This window comes from Eptesicus fuscus, chromosome 15 (assembly GCF_027574615.1).
Source record: "Eptesicus fuscus isolate TK198812 chromosome 15, DD_ASM_mEF_20220401, whole genome shotgun sequence".
Lineage (NCBI taxonomy): Eukaryota > Metazoa > Chordata > Mammalia > Chiroptera > Vespertilionidae > Eptesicus > Eptesicus fuscus.
In genome coordinates, this window is record NC_072487.1 from 63,300,288 (window position 1) to 63,313,959 (window position 13,672).

The following is a 13,672-nucleotide window of genomic DNA, read 5'->3' on the forward strand; positions in this document are numbered from 1 at the left end:
AAGTTGTGTCAGTTGTTTCTGCCTGAAAGTAATGTGAGACTCCAATGCTGAGTGGGCGTGGTTGGAGCATTGTCAGTCTTCCTGTGAACCTGCCTGTTCCCATTGACCCTCAGCTGTAAACTCAGGGACAATCTGGAAATGGGTGGCCACCGAAAGCTACTGGATGCTAGAATATCTCCAAAACCACAATAGTCAACAAAGTATCTTTCATAATAATGCTGAACATTTAGTTGAACATTTGGGTGTCAGACTAAGGACTTATCTACGTTTCCTAATTAAATCCACATGTCTGCCTTACATTGTCAGATTTTAAAATTTCTTCACAGCTGCACCAAGAATGAGTTTATATCTTGTTGAGCATGGAGGGATCATTTCTACACCAGCCCAGGGCCAAACCATAATTTGTGTTCTCTCTCTACTATTTTAGCTTTTAAGAAATGGAAACATAAATAACCAAATTCTGTAGGCACACAGCAGTACATCAGGGACAGAATGTCACACACATGTGTATGTGTATATCTGTACCTATGATATGTGTAATATGTAACGTACACAATTTGATATACATGTATTACCACTTTCTGTATATTAAAAATTATTAAATGTTACTTCATGGGGTTCATTATAATATATCTGTATGATCAGCACTCATGCTCTTAACCATTACACAAGGAAACTTCTCTTGCTTAGGGGAGCCAACCACAGTGTATTATTTTAGAGCTTTAAGGAGTAAAAGTTGTCCAAAATTTTCTTGATCCCCTTACTAGATAATTACATTCCTTCATATTTATATACTTCCCAACAAACAAAAATTCTCCAATACATTAACCTCTATTTATACAATAACTGTTTGCTGAGGGCCTCTGTAACACTCAAAAGGCAAGTGAAATTCTTTCCATTGTATATATGTGGACACAGGCCAAGGTTTTAAGTAACTTTCCCAAGATCTCACTGCTTTTTGATGGTGATTATGCCCAATAACTTCACACAGCATGATACCTGGATGTTATGTTATGTTTTATTTTGGGGTGTTTTTTAGGGGATTTTTTTGTTTTGCCTGAGATGTTTAATATAAGTAAAGAAAAGGCTGCAAAATTCTGAGCAACTCAGTCACACGCAGGTACATGGAAAGGATAGCAGAGTCATCGAAAGAAACAGGGAGTTGCTTAGAGTGTGGTTATCTCAGCTAACGGTGCACCCAAAGAAGGACATGTGAGGAAATACTTGAGTTCATGAAAGTAGATCACACACACACACACACACACACACACACACACACACACACAGGTAATTTAAGAATTTCAGTCACCTGTGACCAAGTTCCCATTCTAAAAGGAAAATAGCCAATGTGTGGTCCAGCTCATAAATCCTCATATACATACATACAAGACATGAATAGCACATAAAATGAAACATACACAACACTCAATGATGCACCACTCTCAGAGAGAAAACCAAACAACACACCTTCCTGCTCTCACACACAAGTGTGTCACTCACAGACACAGCTGCATGTGAGCCCTCTCTGACCTGACCTTGGTTCCTTTGAGTTCAGGCATCTTCTTATCCAGCAAAAGGAACAACAATCTCACTCCAGTGTTTACCATCACAGGCATTAATCAGGAATTTCTAGCCATATGCCAGAAGACTCATAACTTAGTCTATATGCACTAAAACAAGACTGAGTCAGACACATAGCGCACGCGTGTGCGCACACACACACACAAATACACAACTATTAAACAGCACATACACAAACAAATACAATACATGCACACACACACACAGTCATGGGCACAGAGTCTCACACATGAACCCAATAGCACACAGGCAGATCCATCACCAAGTGCAAATTTCCAGCTCCTCTCACCTGGGCTCGTCATTGGTGAGTTCAGACACCTTCTGCTCCAGACTGTTGCCCATCTCCTCAGGTTTTCTTCAGGAGACCTAACATCCAGACACACAAAAGCGTCGTTGGCACTTTTCTAGGCTGTCCCTTTTCCTTAACCAGCTCCAGAGAAATGAGTCCAAAGATAACACTTAACTGCTAATGAGAGACTGCAACCAAGTCCCCAAGCTTGTGGCTAATTTCTGACTGCCCTTTGGGGAGCTGTGTGTCCAACAGCCAGAGGGACTGGAGTCCTAGGGGACAGTGTCCCTTATTCTAGTGATGCCCTGGATGCTTTTCTTCTTGGTCATTGCTCCAACTGGGACAAATGAATTTTTAAAAGAGATTGTACTAATGGTTTTTTTTAGAAAGGTGTTGGCAGATTTGAGGGAAACTCTTAAGAAATTATGAAGGCTAGCAATAGTGGAGAACAAGTGCAAGGGGAGGGAGTGGTCATCAGAACCCGGTGAGACTTGAAGGTGTAAGAGAGGAGCCCTAAACAGGAACTATGGACAGCTACTGTCACTCCATGGTCCAGCGGGGGGACAAGAGATTAAATACCCCAACCTCTCTCTCCTGCCTTTCAATCTCTAGTCCAAAGGGCCAGAGAGCCCACTTAATGCAGCCCTTGAAGGTCACACTCCAGACACAAAACAGGTGGAGAAGGCTGGAGAAGGTATCTAGAGGGGCCATTGGAGAATATCTAGCATACATTGGTATAGATAATACTTTCTAGTTACTCACTCATATTTGTGCCAATTTGTGGATGCAAAATATGCTGATAATTATAATAAAACTAGAGGCATGGTGCACGAAATTCGTGCATGGAGGGGGGGTGTCCCTCAGCCCAGCCTGTACCCTCTCCAATCTGGGACCCCTCGAGGGATGTCCGACTGCCCATTTAGGCCCGATCCAGGAGGGATCGGGCCTAAATGGGCAGTCGGACATCCCTCTCACAATCCAGGACTGCTGGCTCCCAACTGCTCACCTGCCTGCCTTCCTGATTGCCCCTAACCACTTCTGCCTACCAGCCTGATCACCCCCCTAACCACTCTGCTGCCAGCCTGTTTTCCCCCAACTTCCCTCCTCTGCCGGCCTGGTCATCCCTAACTGCCCTCTCCTGCAGGGTTGATCACCTCCAACTGCCCTCCCTTGCAGGCCTGGTCCTTCTCAACTGCCCTCCCTTGCAGGCTGGGTGCCTCCCAACTGCCCTCTCCTACTGGCCATCTTGTGGTGGCCATCTTGTGTCTACATGGGGGCAGGATCTTTGACCACATGGGGGCAGCTACATTGTGTGTTACAGTGATGATCAATCTGCATAGTACTCTTTTATTAGATAGGATAGAGGCCTGGTACAGGCGTGGGGGCCAGCTGGTTTGCCCTGAAGGGTGTCCCTGATCAGGGTGGGGTTCCCTTGGGGTGTGGGGCGGCCTGAGCGAGGGGCCTGTGGTAGTTTGCAGGCGGGCCACACCCCCTGGCAACTCAAGCAGAGGCCCTGGTATCTGGAATTTATTTTTCTTCTACAATTGAAACTTTGTAGCCTGGAGCAGAGCCAAGCCTGGGGCTCCCTCGGAGCAGCCGGCAACCATTTCTGTTGGGGTTATAATTGAAACTTTGTTGCCTTAAGCAGGTGGACTCGGCCAGGGTGTGTGGAAAGCTTTGCTTCCCCTGTTGCCAGCGGCAACCCTGGCCTGCTCTCTCAAGCTCCATTCTGCTGCCATTTGTTTGAATTTGTTTACCTTCTATAATTGAAACTTTGTAGCTTGAGTGGAGGCTTAGGCCTGCAACGGCTGGCAGAAAGCTTGGCTTCCTCTGTTACCTAGGAAACCTTGCTCTCTGTGGCTGAAGCCATCTTGGTTTGGGTTAATTTGCATACTCGCTCTGATTGGATGGTGGGTGTGGCTTGTGGGCGTGTCTTGTGGGTGTGTCGGAGGTATGTTCAATTTGCATATTTGTCTATTATTAGATAGGATAGGATTCCTGTGTCCTGCCCAGGGCTCAAGTGATGTCAAGTCACAAGGGCTGCAAAGAGAATATTTTGATTGTGGATCATGATTGTCTGTCTGGTTGCCAACTTTAAATTTAGTGGTATACCTGTAGGATATTCTGTTCTCTCTTATTGAGTAACTAGAGGCCTGGTGCACAAAATTCATGCACAGATAGAGTCCCCAGGTCTGGCTGGCAACCAGGGCTGATTGGGGCCTTTCTTCCCTGGCTGCCCACTGCCAACTGCTGGCTGCTGGCCGGGGCCTTCCTTTGTTCCGTGCTGCCCACTGGTGGTCAGCGCATGTCATAGTGAGTGATTGAACTCCCGGTCTCCTGGTCATACTCCGAGGGGACACTTTGCATATTAGCCTTTTATATATATAGGTTATAGACACATAGATTTCTAAAACAATTTTTATTCTTTTTTTTAAATTTAATAAACCTTTATTGTTCAGATTGTTACAATTGTTTCTCCTTTTTCCCCCCATAGCTTCCCTCCACCCGGTTCCCACCCCACCCTCTCCCCTTACACCCCGTCCTCATCCATAGGTGTACGATTTTTGTCCAGTATCTTCCCATACCGCCCACGCCCCTTTCCCCCTAAGAATTATAAATCCATTCCCATTCTATGCCCCTAATTCTATTATATTTACCAATTTATTCTGTTCCTCAGATTTTTAATTCACTTGATTTTTAGATTCTCTTCTTCTTCTTCTTCTTCTTCTTCTTCTTCTTCTTCTTCTTCTTCTCCTCCTCCTCCTCCTCCTCCTCCTCCTCCTCCTCCTCCTCCTCCTTCTCCTTCTCCTTCTTCTTCTCCTTCTCCTTTCTTTATCCTTCTCCTTATCCTCCTCCTCCTCCTCCTCCTTCCTCCTTCCTCCTTCCTCCTTCCTCCTTCCTCCTTCCTCCTTTCAGCATTTCATGTAATACTGGTTTGGTGTTGATGAACTCCTTTAGCTTTTTCTTATCTGTGAAGCTCTTTATCTCACCTTCAATTCTGAATGATAACTTTGCTGGGTAGAGTAATCTTGATTGTAGGTTCTTGCTGTTCATCACTTTGAATAGTTCTTGCCACTCCCGTGTGGCCTGCATAGTTTCTGTTGAGAAATCTGCTGACAATCGTATGGTTGCTCCCTTGTAGGTAATTAGCTGTTTTTCTCTTGCTGCTTTTAATATTCTCTCTTTGTCTTTGCTCTTGGCATTTTAATTATGATGTGTCTTGGTGTGGTCGTCTTTGGATTCCTTTTGTTTGGGGTTCTGTGGGCTTCCTGGACTTGTAAGTCTATTTCTTTCATCAGGTGGGGAAGTTTTCTGTCATTATTTCTTCAAATAGGTTTTCAGTATCTTGCTCTCTCTCTTCTTCTGGCACCCCCATAATTCTGATGTTGGTACGCTTGAAGTTGTCCCAGAGGCTTCTTACACTATCTTCAAATTTTTGTATTCTTTTTTCTTTCCCAGTTGAGTGTTTTTTGCTTCTTTGTATTTCAAATCTTTGACTTGATTCTTGCAATCCTCTAGTCTGCTGTTGGGTCTCTGTATAATATTTTTTATTTAAGTCAGTGTATGTTTAATTTCTAGTTGATCCTTTTTCATATCCTCGAGGGTCTCGTTAAATTTATCGGCCTTTTCTAGGAAATTCTTGAAAAACCTTATAACCGTGGTTTTGAACTCTATATCCAGTCATTTGTTTTCCTCCATTTCTTTCGTTTGTGATCTGTTTCTTTGTCTCCACATTTTCGCTGATTCCCTGAGTTGGTAGGGTAGCTTTGTGTGCTAGGTGTCCTATAGGGCCCAATGGGTCGGCCTCCCAGTTACCTGAGGTGGACATTTTTGGTGCACCCCTTCGTGGACTGTGTACATGCAAAAAAAAATGAAACTAGACCACCAACTTACACCATACACAAAAATAAACTCAAAATGGATAAAAGACTTAAACATAAGATGGGAAACCATAAAAATACTAGAGGAATCCACAGGCAGCAAAATCTCAGACATATGCCGAAGGAACTTCTTCACTGATACTGCTCATAGGGCAATGGAAACTAAAGAGAAAATAAACAAATGGGACTACATCAAAATAAAAAGCTTTTGCACAGCAAAAGAAACCATCAACAAAACAACAAGAAAGCCCACTCTATGTGAGAACATATTTGCCAATGACATCACTGATAAGGGTTTAATCTCCAACATTTACAGGGAACTCATACAACTTAACAAAAGGAAGATAAACAATCCAATCAAAAAATGGACAACGGACCTAAATAGACACTTTTTGAAGGAGGACAGAAGGAAGGCTAAGAGACATATGAAAACATGCTCAAAGTCACTAATTATCTAAGAGATGCAAATCAAAACAACAATGCGGTATCATCTCACAACTGTGAGAATGGCTATCATCAACAAATCAACAAATGACAGGTGTTGGCGAGGATGTGGAGAAAAAGGAACTCTTTTGCACTGCTGGTGGGAATGCAGACTGGTGCAGCCACTGTGGAGAACTGTATGGAGTTTCCTCAAAAAAACTAAAAATGGAACTCCCATTTGACCCAGTGATCCCACTTCTAGGAATATATCCCAAGAAACTAGAAACATGAATCAGAAAGGATATATGCACCCCTATGTTCATAGCAGCACAATTTACCATAGCTAAGATTTGGAAACAGCCTAAGTGCCCATCAGCAGATGAGTCGATTAAAAAACTGTGGTACATCTACACAATGGAATACTATGCTGCGGTAAAAAAAGGAGGAGTTTTATCATTTGCAAAAGCATGGATGGAACTAGAGAGCATTATGCTAAGTGAAATAAGCCAGTCAGAGAAAGATAAATACCACATGATCTCACTCATTTGTGTAGTATAATGAACAACATAAACTGATGAACAGGGACAGATCCAGAGGCAGAGAAGCATCGATCAGACTGCCAGACCTCAGAGGGAAGATAGGAGGGTGGGGGAAAAGAGGAGAGATCAACCAAAGGACTTGTATTCATGAATATAAGCCTAACCAATGGACATGAACACCAGGGGGGATGAGGGAATGAATGGGGGGGTGTTGGGGATTAATGGAGGGATGAGGACACATATGTAATACCTTAATCAATAAAGAAATTTAAAAAAAAACAATTCTAAAATTTACATGGAACCACAAAGACCTGTAACAGCAAAAGCAATCTTAAGAAAAAAGAACAGTGCTGCAGGCATGACACTCTATTTTCAAACTGTACTACAAAGCTATAGCAATCAAAACAGTACATTACTGGCACAAAAAAATAGACACATAGGTTAAGGGAAAATAATAGAGAGCCCAGCCCTGGATGGGTGGCTCAGTTGGTTGGAGCATCATCCTGCAGGTTCAATTCCTGGTCAGGGCATATACCTGGGTTTCGTGTTCAATCTCCAATTGGGGCATGTACAGGAGGCAACTAATTTATGTTTCTCTCTCACATTGATGTTTCTCTCTCTCTCTCTCTCTCTCTCTCTCTCTTTCTCTCTCTCTCTCTCTCTCTCTCTCTCTCTCTCTCTCTCTCTTTCTCTCTCTCTCTCTCTCTTTCTCTCTCCCTCTCCCTCTCCCTCTCCCTTTCCTTCTCCCTCTCTCTTTCTTCCTTTCTCTTTTTCTAAAATCAAGAAACATATCCTCAGGTGAGGATTTTTTAAAAAAAAGAATAGAGAGTCCAGAAATAAACCCATGCATACACAATTGACTAATTGACAAGGGAGCCAAGAATACTCAATGGAGAAAAGATAGTCTCTTCAATAAATGGTGCTGGAAAAACTGGATGTTCACATGCAAAAGAAAGAAACTGGACCCTATCTTTTACCACTTATGAAAATTAACTTAAAATGAATTTAAAAACTTAAATGTAAAACCTGAAACCATAAAACTCCTAGAAGAAAATACAGGGAAACGTTTCTTGACATTGGTCTTGGCAATGATTTTAGGGATATTATACCCAAAACACAAGCAACAAAAGCAAAACAACAACAGGTGGGACTACATGAAACTAAAAAGCTTCTGCACAGCAAAACATTGATCTACAAAATGAAAAGGCAACCTACAGAATGGAAGACAGTATTTGCAAATCATGTATTTGATAAGAGCTTGACATCCAAAATATATGAAGAATTAATATATCTTAATATCCCTTCCAAACAATCCAATTAAAAGATAGGCAGAGGACCTGAACATATTTTTCCCAAGTGCATATCCAACAGGTACATGAAAACATATTCAACATCATTAATCATCAGGGAAATGCACATCAAAACCACCATGAGATATTACCTCATGCCTGTTAGAATGGCTAGCATAAAAAAGACAAGAGATAAGTGCTGGCAAGGATGTGAAGAAATAGAACCCCTTGTGCACTATTGGTGAGAATGTAAATTAGTGCCTCTACAATGAAAAACAGTTTGAAGACTCTTCAAAAAATTAAAAATATAACTGATCCAGTAATCCCACTTTTGGGTATATATCCAAAGGAAGTAAAATCACTATCTTGAAGAGATATCTGTACCCCATATGTTCATTGCAGCTTTATTTAAATAGCCAAAACAAGAAAACAACCTAAATGTTCAACAGGTGAATGAGTAAAGAAAATGTGGCATATTCATAGATCTATTTTTCTATCATCTATTTCAGCCATTAAAAAGAAGGAAATCCTGTCATTTGAAATAACATAGATGGACCTCCAGGGTATAAGTGAAATAAGTCAGAGAAGACAAATACTATATAATCTCATTTATATATGGAATTAAAAAAACAAACAAAAACAACCATAGAACTCATAGAAACAGAGAGTAGATTGGTGGTTGCCAGGAGCAAGGATTGGGGGATGGGAGAACTGGGTGAAAGTGATAAAAGAGCACAAACTTACAGGTATAAGATGAGTAAGTTCTTATTGTAACATAACTTACAGCATGGTGACTACAGTAACTATAAGACTGTATTGTGTAGTTGAAAGGTGCTTAGAGAGTAGATTTTTTTTCTTTTTTTTCTTTTTTTTAATATTTTTTATTGATTTTTTACAGAGAGGAAGGGAGAGGGATAGAGAGTTAGAAACATTGATCAGCTGCCTCTTGCACACCCCCTACTGGGGATGTGCCCACAACCAAGATACATGTCCTTGACAGGAATCGAACCTGGGACCTTTCAGTCCTCAGGCCGATGCTCTATCTACTGAGCCAAACCAGTTAGGGCTAGAGAGTAGATTTTAAAAGTTCTCACCCCAAAAAGCAAGTTCTAATATGTGAGGGAATAGATAATGTTAACTGACATTATTGTGGCAACCATTTTGCAATATATACATTATCAAATCATTGAATTACACACCTTAAACTTACACAATATTATATGTCAATTCTACCTCAATAAAGTTGGAAATAAATGAATAAATATTTGTTGATTGAATGAGTGGGAAGAAGGAAGAGTAAGTGGAGGAAGCACTCAAATACATTCTAAGCTCAGACCCAGGGCTTTCTGTCTCTGTAGTACTTACTCTTCATATGTAGGTTAACATTTAAAAATTAAACTCAAGGCTGAGGAAAAAGGCACATGTATTGTGTGAGAAGGTGGTTTACACTGAGAACTATAGAAAAGTGTGCTTGTATTGCCTATAAAATGTTGTGGATGATGTTCACCAGATTACACGATACTCTCTATACAAAATTCAAAATGAAATCTGTCTGGTTTCAGTGCCAGGAATAGTTGTTATCCTCATTTTTTGGATGAAGAAACTGAGGCTCATAGAGGTTAAGTAACATATTAAAAGCAACTAACTGGCGAGGCCAGCATTCTAATAAATATCTCCTTTTCTCAACTCTAACCCTTAAAACACTGCTCTGTGCCTAAACTCTGAAGACATATTAGTTTTCCAAAGCCCCTTTGCTATATATGACAGTAGCTTTTGCCTGACCATGTGCTTTAAACATACATAAATTAGCCTAATCCAATTTAGAAAGAGTCTAATCCATGTGCCTGCCCAGCCACTGGGGCACACATACACACCACTGATCTACCCTCACTGAGTCCCCTGAACACTGCAATCCCCCTGTATTGACCTATGACCTGCCTGATTCTAGAATACACCTCAGTCCTCATCAGAATCTCCAAACATAAAAAATATTCACCCACATAAATGTCTGCACACCCTTGCAAACCAGCCCATAGAGGGGAAAGTGAAGCATGCCCTTGAGATGTTAAGAGGTTAAGAAGCTCTGAGATTAGCCCCAACATCTAAACAGGAAGCCTCAGGGGTCCCCTTTCCCCTTTGGAGTCAGCTCTGCTAACTGTGATTCTCTGTCTGCTTTCTCTGCCTAAAGAGGTCACAGGAGAAACTCCCCTGAGAGATCCTCACAGCACAACTCCCTCCCCTAACAGGAGCCCCAGAGGCCAGCAGAATGGAGCGCAAACTCATGAGAAGCTGACTGAGTGAAGAGTCCTTGCCATTGAATGAGGGCATCTCTGCCTTCTGAGATGTGGAGCTGGGAAAAGGAGCCACATGCTGCGGCCCAGACGTTAGGAAAGAAACGGGGGTTTGAGGCCATCGAATGCAACTGTCTTATCCCTTTAGAGTAGTCCCTCAGCTCCTCCCTCCTTTCCTGTTTCTCTCTAGGTTAATCAGCTCAGGATTTCATGGGAGAAACATAAGGGAGCTGAACTTTGGCTGAGAGCAGACTTGGAGCTGATTAGCAGATGCGGAGCCGATCAGCTTCTGGACCAGGAAGGAAAGAAAAGCATCTGATATGGAGGTGAGCTTCGGGAAGCTGGCTACTCAGTATTCACTTTGGTGCTTATTCTTTCCTCCCTGAAAGTTTCAAATATTTCACGGATTAAGAAGTCATAGGGCGCAACTAAAGCTTCCATCTGGCTTTAGATTTTAAGTCCATCTGGTTGCATGTCTAGGCCATCAACACTGTACCTTGCGGTGGAAGCAAAACCCCATCAGTATATCAAAACAAAGCAAAACAAAAAACTGTTGTATTCTCAGCCTCATCCACTCACCAGTGCTTTTAGAACTGTTCTTTCTCGTTCTCAAATCTAAGACCTTCTTCCCTTTTTCTAGTCATCAGATGGGTGATCGTCACATCTACAATCGGAGCACCCAACTTCATTAATTAACCCAAACCTCTGCTCATTCCTTTCATTCCCCAGGCAGCCCTTTCACAATTGACCCATTTGTGAACTGACCTGGGTTTGACAAACTGATTTTCAGACATGAATCTCCCTCGCTAGTCATAAAACATCAGGCATCAGCTAGTGAACAGGTGACCGCACCCCTATATTTTTGTAGTAAGTCCAGGGCACTGTCTAGTGCACGACCATAACTCCATACACTAGACACACTCCATGCATGGCCAATTTTTTCCACCCAATTTTGGCCAGTTAATCATGGATATTCAAATTTTCAAATTCCACCATCTGTACAACACAGAAACCTAGGTCACTTCTCCTACAACTACAGGCACAGATTCTGAACGTGGTAGTCGAAGGGGGACGGAAGAGTAGTTCATGGGGAAATGACCACAGTGAGGAAAACAACGTAGACACCAAAACACAAGGAGGTGGATCAGCAGGTTTACAAGCATGAGCTTCAGAGTGAGTCAACTTGGGGTTCCAGTTTGATTGCTACTCACTTCCTTAGTGATCTTGAGCAAAGCACTTCACCTCTGTAACCTCTGTAGCCTCAGTCTCCTGATAACAACACATGCCTCATAATCCCTCATCATGGATTTAGTGAGATGCTTAGCATAAGCTTGCTTACATGTAATAAATTGTCAATAAATACTGGTCATTATTATTGATTTTAATTACCGATTCACTCAAATCATTCAGTGCATAAACAAATATTTCTTATATAAAATCTTGCAAAATCATGAAATTAGTCTGATGATTTGGCAGTGAGGGGTATGATATTTTAAGCATGTAATTTCATTGATTTTGAGAACATCAGGAATCACAGAGAAGGAAGGTGATGCTGGGACTGATGAGGATCAACAGCTTCTCCTGAGTGTTTCCAATATGCTTATCTCTCTCTAAGTGCTTTAAATGCATTATCTCAGTAGGTTCTCATGAGAATGTGGATATCTGTGTCCAGTATCACACAGGAAGAAACTGAGGTCTAAAGATGTTTATTATCTTATAACTAAAATGTAAACATTTTTTTTGCTTTGTTTTACTCCCTCAGCAACTTTCAGATATGCAATTAGTATTATTAGCTATCACTTCATTGTTAATAAAATTACAGCCTTTAATTGTTAAATGAGTTAATATACTAATATATCAATGTTTGCCCTAACCGGTTTGGCTCAGTGGATAGAGCATCAGCCTGTGGACTGAGGGGTCCCAGGTTCGATTTCGGTCAAGGGCATGTACCTTGGTTGCGGGCACGTCCCCAGTGGGAGGTGTGCAGGAGGCAGCTGATCAATGTTTCTCTATCATTGATGTTTCTAACTCTCTATCCCTCTCCCTTCCTCTCTGTAAAAAATCAATAAAGTATATATTTTTAAAAATATATATATATATCAATGTTAAATGAATTAATATATTAATATATTAATTATTATATACTATCTGAGGTGTTTTTAAATGCATGAAAATTTCAGTGTAATATGCCCCATTCAAAATGTGTAAAAGAATATGCTATGCTTAAATCAATCATTTTAAACACTTTAGTGATAAGAGTTTGTTCACTGTAGAAATTTTTATGGTAACCAAGAATATATAAATAACTAATGTCTCAAAATATTGGAAATTCCCTATGTAATATGGCCATTCACAAGGTATGGATGAATATTCTGACTCTAAAAAATTGATTTAAAACACTTTGCTGATACCAGATCTCTCATTGCAGAGATTTTGTGGTAACAAGAAACAGAGACCATTTTGATGTCCATCCAGGTAGCTAGAAATGACTGAAAAAGTATACTGTATATATACTGTAGCTTAAAAATTAACATGTTTCTCATAGATATTTTTAGATACATATATGAAAGATGAATTTTAAAACATGACTTGAATACTCAACAATTGATGCCCATCCTGTATAAATGTGATTTAGGACAGGAGGTTAAAGAAAGGAAAAACAATTCACAAAAAAGAGGAGACATACTAGTACACAGACTGATGATGATAGATTGCCATGAGTTACGGAGGCTGAACCTCTCACTCTGTACCCAAAGGGGGGGGGGAATCAACACTTTATTGAACTGGGCTCAAAATTCCCCCTTAGATTTGCCCTGTAGGTTATTTTGGCAAACCCTTGTTTTTTTCCAAGACACGCCTAAATTTGCTTTGATAGGGACTGAGTGTCCTGAGACTTTTCTATCTAAAACACCTCTATCAACACTCCCCATCCATCTCCATTCCTTTAAATACTGCTTTATTTTCTTCACAGATTTTATCCCTACTTTATGTTATATCCTGTATTTTGTTTGTTGATCATCTATCTTTTCAACTAGAACATAAACTACACCAAGGCAAGGATTTGTTTTTACTGCTATGTCCCCACAAGGGAAGAATAGGAATTAATGAACTTGAATCAGAGAGTTCCATCTCTGATGATTTCTAAAGGAAAACTCTTATTCTTTCCCTCCAGCTTTCTGTATCAAGACTTTGTGATGTTCATGGGCTTGGAAAGGGAGGACCACATCAAGAACTATGAGGTTGACAAGCTGTCCCTGCACAGCAGCTAATTGTGATTAAATAGAGGAAGCGAAGACTTTTCTGGGTCCTCAAGATTTGGGTTATGGAATCAGAGCATGTTAAATAACAAAACTTCTTGTATATAACTAGACCCAAGTCA